The following is a 13,229-nucleotide window of genomic DNA, read 5'->3' on the forward strand; positions in this document are numbered from 1 at the left end:
CATCTGCTTTCGGTTCCTTCTTGGGCTCCTCAGCTTTCGGTTCATTGTTCGCTTTTTCAGAGCTGTAACTCCCCTGCCAGTTTCGGTTTTTGTTGCTGGGGAATCTCTTCTTTATGAACCTCTTAGGATTGGATACCATCATGGCATAATCCTCAGTTGTGAGGTCATATTCTTCCAAGTTGAGTTCTTCATCCTCCATCACAGCTTTACTTTTAGATAGGAGGGCCAACGAACCAAGACTAGAGACAACATTCTTCTCTTGAACCACAATTTTCTCTTGCGACTTTAGAATACCCACCAGTTTCGCCAAAGAGTAAGATTTAAACTGTTCATGGGCTTTGACTGTGGAAACAACTGCTCTCCATTCAGATCTCAGTCCGTTCAAGAAAGTAACATTTTGTTCGATGAGCTTCCTTTCAATGTCGTGTTTGATCATCTTGCTGAGAAGATGATTGAAGCGATCAAACGTCTGGGACATTGATTCTTCTGCCCCTTGCCTGAATTCACCAAACTCAGATAGAAGCAAGGTTTGGATGGAATGTTCAAGATCTTCGTCTGTGGAATACAGTTCACGAAGTCTATCCCATACTTCCTTCGCCGTAGTGCATGAGCTGACTAGTCTGAATGTGTCGGACTGAAGGGCGAATCTGATCAACCTTAGCGCCTTAATATTGCACTGAAATTTGTCTTTTTCATCTTGCGCAATATCCGTCACGTCCTTAAGCAGATCGTTGTACTCTTTTTGCGTCTTAATGATTCTGGATGTTGCAGAATGAGAAAATGGTACATTGATGATGGCTTCCCAGATGAGATAACCATTGTCCTCCGATCCAATCACGTAATCTTCGAAATGATGCGCCCATACTTCATAGTCATGGGTGTACAGGATTGGAATCTTTGTCGTCGAACCGATGCTGTTGGAAACATTAATAGGGTTTGTTTGCGTTGCGTCCATAATGATCGTAAAAACCTGTTCAAAGATCAGACTTGTAATAAAGCAGATTAGGGCAAAACAATAAATATTAAGATACGTCAATTAAGATGACGGCTCAATAAATATCGATGATTGCGGAAAAACCCTAATGGAAATCTTTTTCACAGAAAAGATGTGTATCGATTACACAGCCTCCTGCTCTGATACCAATTGATGGGATTAAAACAACTTTTAATCTATGAAGATCGATTAGATCTTGAACAAGTATATGAATATGAAACAGTAAAAACGCAATAATAAGAACAAACAGCTTGAATCAAACGTGTCGAATGATTAAATAAAATCCTTAGAAGAGCTCGATTAAGAACATCAACTGTAAAGGATTAGAAGATTACAAGAACGATTACAGAAAAATAAAGTACTCTTGATCAATCGCTATTTTGATAATCTCTCGAATCTTAACCTAATATGCATGCAAGCATTTAACTTATATACAATACATAAAAGGCTCTCGGTTGGACAGGCCCAAACCGGAGAATACAAGGCTAATCAACGAGCCCAAAAGACGCAACATCAAAACTATCTACAGCCCAACAAGATCAATCAGTGTAATGAATTGGAATCACTAATAAATCTTGTTTATATGTTCATAATAATGATAATGAACTTAAACATAAGTTGTACTTAAAGTACGGTAAGCATAACTTAATTTACAGGTGGTTTAGCGAGAAATCGGGCTTTGCATGGGCAAAACTTTTGAGCCGAAAGCTCTTATTCTCGAGTCTTTCCGGCGCTCCGGGGCTCACTACTAACTCCTAGGAAGGGCTAAAGATAAGGTCTGATGACCTTGGGAGGTTTGGGAGAGAATTGGTTGAAGATGTGTAACGAAAAGAGTGAGAAATGAGCTCTATTTATAGCTGCCAGCGCCCAAGTACGTTGGGCGTACTCAAGAATTACGCTGGGCGTAATGGATTTTTAAGGGTTACTCTGGGCGTACTCAAATATTACACTGGGCGTAATGTGCAATGTGGCGAAATCTGGTGGCAAGCTGTGGGGAAGAAGGTGTGGCCTAAATCTTGCCACTTGTCACTCGTTGGTTAATCCAAAAACTAATTATCTTCTAAAATCCTTGACTTTCGCATACGAGCTCGGTTTTTTATGTTCTTTATATCCACACATAGGTATCGACGATATTTATAACTTTTGTTTAGACTTCGTAGGCTAATTTTTCTTTATTTTTAAAGATATATTTTAATAGGCTTAGACAGTTAAAGTCCGTTAAAAATTCTTAACTTTGTCATCCGACGTCCGTTTTTTATTGTCTTTATATCGTTGAGCTCCTATTAATGAGATCTTCAATTCATGTTTAGTTTGTGTCGACTAATGTTCGATTGATCTAAAATTTGATTTACGGGGTGTATTCTGTTACGCTAAATCTTATAAAAATCATAACTTACTCAAATGAAGTCAGATTTGGACGTTCTCTATATGTACGTTCTCAATTTAACATCTACTATGACTTTTGTTTAGCTTGCTAAGGCTAAAAAATGTTTTATCAAAAATTTACTTTATACGATACGTGGAGCCGTATCGGTTTAATCGCGAAACTTCGACAGGTCATAACTTCTTCGTTATAAGTCGGATTTCTACGTTCTCTATGTGTACGGAATCCTTGTCACATATAATTGGTTAAGATTATTTATTCTAAATAATATCCTATCAAAAAGTCATTTTTAACACTTATTATCTCTAAATTGACTGGCCCGAATCTGCATGTGTTACAATTATCTCCCCTTAAGATGATTACGTCTTGGAATCATCAACAAAACAGGTCTTGTATAATGACGACATATGTTATCTTTTCATCCAAGGTAATAATCATAACTCTTTTGTCCTTTTAAATTAGTATCTATCTCTTGGACTTCTTGACTACTGGCGGTGCTCAATCTCACATATGCTCTCCGTACCATGTTGAGTTTTCAATCGTAACATTTAAGTTACAAATTCGATCTTTACTAGAGATTCCTTCTTCTTTTCAATAGAATTAACTTAATACAAGTTCTTTATTTCGATTACCATAATAGACCGATGGGTCATGTTCTAATGATCTTTCATCGTATGATCCAATGCTTAGACTCAGGTCTTTTAGAGTCAAATTCCAGAATGGAAGATACCTTCCTTCATGTTCTAATGTGATATAATTATATTCTAGCATGTAGCACTTCTAGCTACAAGCTTCTTACTTTAACGGCAATTGCGATACTTCTATTGATCACTTCAAATATCTCTTATTTCAATATTCTGGCTTAAGTCAGATTCTACATCCAACTTGATTCTTTAAACCACGTATAATATATATCTTAGTTTGACTAGATATTATATGACCACCAGGTTCGGAATAATAGTCATCTTCTTAGTCATTACCGACACAATGGTAACGCCAGACATGAACAAAACGGAATCAATTACTAGCACCTTGATAAACTTGTGACTTTCCGTGATCCAAGTGTGAGTCCTATGCTTCTGGTAGTATAGGCCTCTACTATCTTTCACACCAACTCATACTCGTTTGTTGGGTCAAAAACATGGTTTATACTTTGCTTTTCTAAGCATTTATTGTTTTTATTATTTGGGCCAAAAATAGTATAGGATTAATTGTAGTTTGGACCGAGCATTGGATTATTTGTATTTTAGGCTTAGCCTTAGGTCCATATATATATATATATATATATATATATATATATATATATATATATATATATATATATATATATATAGGGTGAGGAGTGCATGTGAGGGTAAGAACTAAGGAGCTTAAGTGTGTGTATTCTAAGGTGTGAGAGAAACTACAGAGAAGAGTGTGTGTGAACTATGTGTATGGAGCTTCAATCATTTCATTGAATACATCATAGATTCATATTCTTCTTCTCCTTCTCTTCTATTTGATCTGACATCATCCGTTTGATTGGAATTCCACACCATCAAACGAATCTGATTGATACACAGGCAGATTGGGGACTTACATCGACCCAAGTATTTCCCCTCAATTCTCCAGTTAACTGCATAAGAAAAATCATATAGTAACTTAACACATCAATTAACATAACCAAGGTTTATATTGTTTCTTGAAAGGATTACATACATATTCAAGTTCGCCTTATACTATGCCTCTCATATTAGGCTACACCACATGATACAATCTATACGGGTACTTTGTATCTCGATCTTCAAATATATAGACCCTTACTCCTAATCCCTTGCATCATCAATTGCTTCATTAAGGATCATCTGGAATGCTCTTGCCTTAGGATTTGGCAGTACGTTTGGCTTTGTAGCTCCTTCCCTATTCGGGTAGTCTTGCTTGGTTGAGCATTTGTTGGCATATTGACCAATCTTCCCACATTTAAAGCAGGTCACCTCTTTATTGCATCTCCCAATGTGCTTCCTTCTGCACTTATGACACCACTTTTCTTCATTTCCATCCCCATACCTCTTATTGTTGTGGTCAGACTTTGGGAACCTATTTTTTTTGGGATCTTGAAGACTTCTCAAAGTTCCTATTCCTGCCAACATCAACCTTATTGGCAGTTCTACCTTTGGTAATTTCTTCTACAGACTTAGCAGCCCAGATGGCCGCCTCAAGAGTAAGTGCATAGCATACTGGCACAACGTACTCCCATGGTAGTCCCTTTGTATACTTATCGATTTTTGTTAGCTCTACAGGGACGATACGCAAAGAAAACTCCATCATGTCTATGAATGCATGGGTATACTTATCAATGGACATGTTTCCCTTTTTCAATGTCAATAGCTAGTTCTCCAGCTCTAGCATGTGTTGGGCTGAGCAGAACTTGCGTTTAAAGTGTACCAAGAGTTTTGCCGATGTCAATTATAGTGGCTCATTGGGGCTTATGGTCTTTCCCAAAGTGTTCCACCAACGAACAACCCCACCCTAAAACTGACGCACATCTAAGTAGTTTTTAGCTTGCCCTTGCAACCACATGTTATGAAAGCTAGCTCCATCTCAGAGATATAGTCTATAACTCTGAATGGATCTTCTTTCCCAGTAAAAGTTGATTTTTTGCAAGTCGTAAAGTCTTTATACTTGCATAGGTTCCTTTCGATCCCTTTATCTTGGTTATTTCTTCTAACCACTTGTGGATCAGCTTGACTAACGGTTCTATTATAATTTCCTTCTTCTGACTGTTGTTCGTTAAGTTCATACTGTACAACTAGTATAGTAGCTTCATCCCTATTATTAAGCAACATTTTTCTCATATCTTCCCTTTGTTCGATCATCATATTCCGAATCATTGCTTAGACTCTTGCCATCATGATCAGCTCGGGTGCAGCTACTACCTCTGGTGCATGCTCAATCATTTGTGGCTCAGGCTATTGATTACCATTTTCAAATCCACTTCGAGTTCTCAACATGTTAGTCTATATGCAAAATCAGACGTTTGGTGTGTAGTGAAGAGAATTAAGATAGGAAAGCTTTATTTATGATAGACATATAAATCTCCTTATCATTCCGAAAAGTTACATGTCAGTTCTAATATCGGAGTTAAACGTTTAGAAATCCGAACACATTAAAGTTCCACATCCGGCCCGCAATAGACCATAGATTTGTTCAAGCGATAGCATCATAAAGCATATATTTAGCACATAAGAGAAATTTAGGCATCTTCCCTAACTGAGCTAGTGCTAGTGTCTATTTAGGCATACTTCCTAAAATATAATAGACACACTCCTCACGATCATCGCTTAGCATTCTAAGTTTAAGTCCTGCAATTCCTAGTTCGTCTAAACTAATGCTCTAATACAAACTGTGACATCCCTAATTTTACGACCAAAAAAGACCGATTTATTTATGCTTATTTAAAAACCAGAGTATCCTTTTTGAAGAATAATATTGCGGAATTTGTTCCTAGAAAACTTTTGGATTAGGTGTCTAAGCCCATAACTATATTTGGTATGTACTTGACTCGGTTGTACCATGGTCCTTTTGGGTTGCCTTCACCAGAGCAACTTGACTGGATGAATAATGGAGAAAGAGGTTATTATGGTTTATTAATATATTATATGAATAATATATTAAAGGAGAAATCATATTATTTAATTAACATTGGTTAAGAATTAATTTATAATTAATTTTCTGGTTAAAAGAGGTTAATTGAATTAAAGGGACTGAAGTTGTAATTATAAGATAATTGCGATACAAGCTGAGAAACCCTAAAGATAGGGTGGACGAAATATTATGGAAAGCCCATAAGGATTTTATCCAAGGTATGGGTTCTAGAAGGATCTAGTGGGTTGCTTAGAGCCTAAGCAACCATATAAGGTCTTTGGCTGAAACTCTAATTCCTCACCTATATAAAGGACCCTTGGCTTCACAAATTCAGCTACCACTTGAACCCTAGAGTTCATAGAATTGATTTTTAGCCTTTCCCCTTTCTCTCCAAGATCATCCAATTGCTTATGTGTTTGCGATTCATTAGAGGCATCACATTTGAGGTGTTAGGTTCTCAAGAGCTCAAGATCATCACGCTTCAAATGAAAGGTAACATTCTTAATCTTATTTATATTGATTTCAATTTTATTGTATGCTATTTTAGGGTTTAAGAGCTTTGGATGATTATTGCATGTGCAAATAGAAAAACCTAGATCCAAAGCTTTAGGATTTGCATGTACACCATAAGATTGATTTTTTGCTCATAACCCAACAGTGGTTTCAAAGCCTAGGTCATTTTTCTTTTGTATTTGATGCATTGGTTAATTGTTCAAATTTGAAAAATCAAAAAATCTAGCCTCCGCCTGATGAACTCGTCGAGTCAGCTGATGAAGTCGACGAATCAGGGCAACTCGACGAGTCCATTTTGTGACTCGGCGAGTCGGGCACTCTGGAGGCTGATCTTTCAGGATTTTGACTGAAATTGAATTAAGATAGTTACCAAAAACACTTTTGGATGTTAAAATCTGATTTTTTCAATAAGGTATGGTATATCCTAATGCAATTCAAAGATAATTGTCATAAATAAGATAATTACTTGTTTTATATGATAAAGATTAATTATTTGTATTTTGATTTGAATTATCTAGTCAATAAAATAGATTAGGTCAAATTACGTTATAAATATTAATAATATGATTATTTAATTGTGACAACCCGTATGCTTCTATCTTGTAAGTCAAGCAAATCAATCAAAGTTAGACTTGTTTCTGTTAGTTTTTAGCCTTGTTAAGGGTTATTCTAAGAGTTTTTAAGCATTGTACACTTAGAACTTAATGCTATGTATTGTGAGTAAGGAATCTATGATTTTCAAATTGAACCAAAATCATCCATCAAGGGATGTTTACGGCCCAAACTAGGTTTACGGCCGTAAACCCAAGCTTGGCCATAAACCCCTCTTTACACATATAGATTTCCTTCATTATTTCTTCATTTCTCACATCTTCAAGTCTAGAACTCTCAAAACTCTCTCAAGTATCATCAAGAACACTCTCCTTTCTCTTCAAAATCGTAAGTTATTCTTTCTTATTTACTTGATATCCTTCTTATTCACGTGAAGCTCTTTGATTTCATCCATGAATTCTACACTTTTGGTTTAGATCTTCAAATCATCATCTTTTCACCAAGAACACCAAGAGCACACACTTGTTCTTGGGCCGTAAAATCCTTAAAGGCTTCCAAAACGTAAATATATATTCTATCATCTTGTTATCCATTAGAAGCACTTGAATCGATACATGAAACAAGCACCAAATTTGCATGATCTTCAATTGTTCACGGGCGTGAACCCTTCATGTGGCCGTGAACCCTTCATAAAATCTTCTTATGGCTGTGAACACTTCATCCATGACCATAAACCCTTCTTAGTTGCAAGTTAGGAATGTAAACCCTTCATAAGATCAAGCCTTGGGCCGTAAACACTTCATGTGTGGCCGTAAACTCTCCTATGGCTGTAAACACTTATAGTGTGGCCGTGAACACCCTTTCATACAATCACATGTGACTGTAACACTTCATTTCAAGTGTTTCCTAGTCCATAAGGTTGTTCTCTTACAAGATTATTTGTTATATACACTAATTATATACATATATGTGCCATTATATGCTTAATAGGACCCGTTTGTCCTCGAGACTTCACTTGGCATACTTAGCATCCTATATCGATCTTTCATTCAAATCACTCACAACAGATGAGTTCATACCCCTAAAACTATGCTTTTAAATACTTTTAAATGATTTTAGGGGGGGGGGGGGTACAAGTATAACATGATGAAATTGTGTTAAGCATTTACATGTTAAAACAACATTCAAAAGGATTTCTTATACTCAAACTTTTGAAAACTCTTTTAAAGCTTTTATAAATTTCTTTTATATCAAATCATATTCGTCTACTATTTACGTATAAGTATGCTTTAGTGGACTTAGGACTACTGCTAGATACCTTGACTCCTGTTCCTTGTTTGGTTGTGGGCTCAGGGTAGGATCACTAGTCCGAATGTCGGTTAAATCATAGTTATACTTATTGAATAGATGGGTGAATATTAAAATCCTCTTAAGGATAATACTTAACTTAGTTTCTTGGTAAGTAATTGAGTCTTTTCTATACATTAGTATCAGTCAAACAATCATACTAGTAACTATAATAGGTATAGTTTAGTGGATTACTACTTACTATTTCTAGAACATTGAAACTTACAAGAATCAGTTCAAACATACTATAACGAGAACAAAAGGAACATACTATAACAAGAATAGAAGGAACATACTATACACTAGAACAGGAAGGAACATACATACTAATACAAGAACAAGATAACATTAATGTGAGCCACTACATGGAATGGCAATATACTACTCTGTCATGTTTTGTAACCAGAGTCTTTTGGAGGGAGAGCGTGAGTTTATGTATAGATATATACGAGATTGACCATCCTACACCTTGCTGCTAGCTACAGTGGGACTTGCAGGTCTATGGGTGACAAATGTCATACCATTTCGATGTCTTTGGAACGTCGTGTTTTATACTTGTCAATCAAGCGTGGTTATAACCTCATCAAATTTTACCTTAATTAAACCATTGGTTTTAAGGTAGTTAGTACTTCAGTAGTTACTGTATACAATACTACTGTACATATTCAATTTCCCATTACTTTCATATAGTGATATTCTCACATAAAAGGTAATGTAAACTATTTTCTTGTAATAATAGTCATACTTGGGAAAAACACTCACTTTTACAAAAGGACAAACATACAGAGCAGTTGAGTCTTGGTAGAAGACTACTTTAGTAGAAAATATAGGATTTTCTAGGAAGTATACAATCATTTACATCAAAACATTTACAAACATTTTCATCAAACTAATGCAAACATTTGATACTAAAATATTTATGAACTCACCAGCTTAAATGCTGATCTACTCTTTCAAGATACCTTGTATTCTCAGGTCACCAGTAGACAGGTACAGATGGCCAGGTTTTAAGGAGACGGAGCTCTTACAAGATTCGTCTTATATTTTGATATATATATATATATATATATATATATATATATATATATATATATATATATATATATATATATATATATATATATATATATATATATTTCGTGTCTTACAAATACATTAAGAACACACATGTATAAATTATACTATTAATGCAATGGATGATGTTGTTGCTTGTTTTACTGTTGTGCATTGTTATGATACTCTACATGACGTCCTCTGCCCCAAACATTTCCGCCGTTCTGGTTTGGGGTGTGACATTAATTATTTTTCAAATTTTCCCTCAAGTTTTGGGATTAAATTTTTTGATTAAAAGTTTTAATTTTGAAATACTTAAATCCTAAACCCTAGAGTTTTACAAGTTTAAAATTCAACCCTTATACTATTATAAAATTATAAGATTAATAATTATATATATGTATAATATTAAGCTAGTCTTACCATTACTAGACCTCGTTCATGAAGCCAATCGATAAAGGGGGTATAAGGTTGCTGCCTATAAAATGACAGTTTAATGGGTGTCCACTCACACCCACCACTTCCTTGATTAGTGGAGGGTCATTAGCCGAATGGGTAGGATAGGGCAACTAATTTCTCATTAAAAGTATAATGTTTAATAAAGTAACTAAATGTTTGTATAAAATTCCCAATCTTAGTTACTTTAGGAAAATTGTGAAATGATGTTATTCCAGGAAATTACACTTTGCACCCTGCCAAGTCGTTAGTGGAGCGTACGTGGATAACCGACACACTAATTTGGGACTAGCAATGGTGAAAAAGGGTAACTCGATGTTTATCATAGATCAATGGAACATGTGTGGTTAACCGACACATTGATTAGGTGGTAAATGACATCGAGAGTACCAAGTATAATTGCATAGTTATTCACACCTTTTTTGTGATCCTCAGTATCCCAATCACAAACTTGAAGGGCATATTGAGATTTAAAAACGCCATTGAAAAGTTCAATGAATCAAAAAAGATTTAGGAATTTCAATACATTTAAAAGTTAATTGTCTTTTCGTTTTTCATGGTGGAAATTGGGAAATCGTCATTTACCTACCTTCAAATTATTTGCAATTAGATTACGACATCTCTCTTCTGAATTGTAAATAATTGTGTTGGGTCCTAGCCCTAATTTTTCATTTGGGTGTTAAATTGGGGATTCTTATCTAATCTAAACTTTGATCGTTTTCTATTTTGGATGTCTACTCAAAACAATAACGCTTTTGGATCGACCGCTTTCGGCTCATTCTTAATCATGAACTTGTGTGGGAGGGTGATATTCGATGGGGGTCCAATGTTAATGATTGGATCCGCAACATTCGCATGGTCACCCGCTACGAGGACAAAGAGTATGTTCTCGACAAGGAGCTAAAGGAGGTCAATGTGAGCACTACCACTCCCGAGTAAATTCATACTTGCAAAACTTATGAGCGAGATGCTACGAAGGTTCATTGCATCATGCTCGCAACAATGATTGTGGAACTCCAAAAGTCCTACGAGGACTACTACCTTTATGAGATGCACCAAGATTTGATGGAAAGGTACCATCAAAGTGCTAGGCAGGAACGGTATAAGATCATCGTTGCGATGATCACTCCCAAAATGAAGGATGGAGAGTCCATCGCGACCCACTTTTAGAAAGTGCAGAGGTATGTGGACCACTTGCTGAAGTTAAATATTAACTTCGATGAGGAGTTGGCCATAGATATTATTCTACACTCCTCACCTCCTTGATACGACCAGTTTTGTATGACCTACCACAAGGAGGAGGTCACTCTAAGCAAGCTTCAAGGCATGCTAAGGATTGCTGAGAGTAGTCTGAATGGCAAATCTATTTCATTTACTCCTACTACCACAGCCCTACAAGGGATAGTCTCATGATGGTACCTCTTCTAGTGGAACCAAAGTTGGTCTTGCTGCTCCCTCTGCAAACCCGAAGGATGCAGAGTGATACTACTGCCATGAGAAAGGGCATTGGAATGAAGTTACCCGGTATCTTCAAGATATCAAGGATGGGAAGATAAAGCCCACCTTTGCAGGTACTTATACTATTCAATCTAATAACTCATCACATGCTATGTCTTGGGTCCTCGATACAGGGGGTGGTTTTCACATTTGTTCTGATTTACAGGGTCTAATAAGAAGTAGGGACGTGGAGCATGGGAAGATAAACTTTATTAAGGGGAATATGAAAGCATCTCATGTCACCAAGATTGGAGTTTAGTCTTTAGTGCTTGGTAGTGGGTTAGGTTTAGATTTTAATAACTGTTGCTATTTGTCAGAAATGACACGAAACATTATTTTTTTCATGGTTTGTATAAACCAGGTTTTAGATTTTCGTTTAATAATGAAAATGGTTGTATTAATGCTTTCTGTAATGATACTTTCTATTTTGAAGCATTGCCTTGTACTGGAATATATGAAATTGTGATGGTTGTAGACAACTTAGGAAATGATGTGTTGCATATCGATTCTTCCAATGGTTTGGATGAAGAATGCTTGTGGCATTGTCGTCTTGGACATGTCAACAAGAAGCGCATAGCCCAACTCCAAAAGGATGGAGCGTTGGAGTCATTCGACCTTAGGGACGATGACAAGTGTGAGTCTTGATTGTTAGAAAGATGACCAAGTCACCCTTCACTGGCACTTGTGAAAGGGGTGAGGGTTTATTGGATCTCATACATACCGATGTATGTGGGCCCATTAGATCCACCACAGGGGATGCAAACCGCTTCTATGTGACTTTTACCTATGACTATAGCAGATATGGATATATCTACTTAATCAAGCACAAGTCAGAAACCTTTGAAAGTTCAAAGAGTTTAAAGAAGAAGTGGAGAATCAGTTGTGCAGGAAAATTAAGATGCTCTGATCCGATCGAGGAGGAGAGTACCTTAGTATTGAATTCCATGACTACCGCAACGAATGCAGAATTGTTTCACAATTGACGCCACCTAGGACACCACAGTTGAATGGTGTGGTTGAGTGGCGCAATCGAACCTTGTTGGACATGGTTCGTTCCATGATGATTCAGGCTTCGTTACCTATCTCATTTTGGGGGTATTCCTTAGAGACTACCGCCCATATCCTTAATCTAGTCCCAACTAAGAAGGTTGCCTAAACACCTCACGAGATGTGGATAGGGAAGGTTCCCTCGTTGGAACATATCAAGGTTTGTGGTTCTGAGGATTTCATAAGATGATAGACTCAGGACAAGCTCAAACCTCATAGTGAACGGTGTGTTTTCATTGGCTATCCGCAGAAGTCCATTGGATATATCTTCTACAAACCGAGTGACAATGTTGTCTTCGTTGCGGGGATATGGGTTTTTCGAGAGCTAGAACTCATATCCCAAGAGTACACTGGGAGCCAAATTGATCTTTAATAGCTTCAAGAATCAAGCGATAAAGGAACCTCTGACATTGGCGCTTAACCCAAGGAGGAAACTTCTGTTGAACCGATTGACGAGTCCTTACCTCTTAGACGTTCCAGTAGAGTTAGTGTTCCACTTGTGCTTTATGGTTACCATATAACAAGTGAAGGTGATACATTTATTAGTGATAGTACACTAATAAATTTGGATGAGCCTAACACCTACGAGGAATCCATGGCAGGCCCAGAGTCTCCAAAATAGAAAGAGGCTATGGGCAGCGAAATTCATTGCATGTATGACAATCAAGTTTAGAACTTGGTTGATAATGTGCCAGGTCATAAGACAGTCAGATGCAAGTAGATCTTCAAGAAGAAGACCAACATGGATGGGAAAGTACACAC

This window comes from Lactuca sativa, chromosome 3, assembly GCF_002870075.4.
Source record: "Lactuca sativa cultivar Salinas chromosome 3, Lsat_Salinas_v11, whole genome shotgun sequence".
NCBI classification, from domain to species: domain Eukaryota; kingdom Viridiplantae; phylum Streptophyta; class Magnoliopsida; order Asterales; family Asteraceae; genus Lactuca; species Lactuca sativa.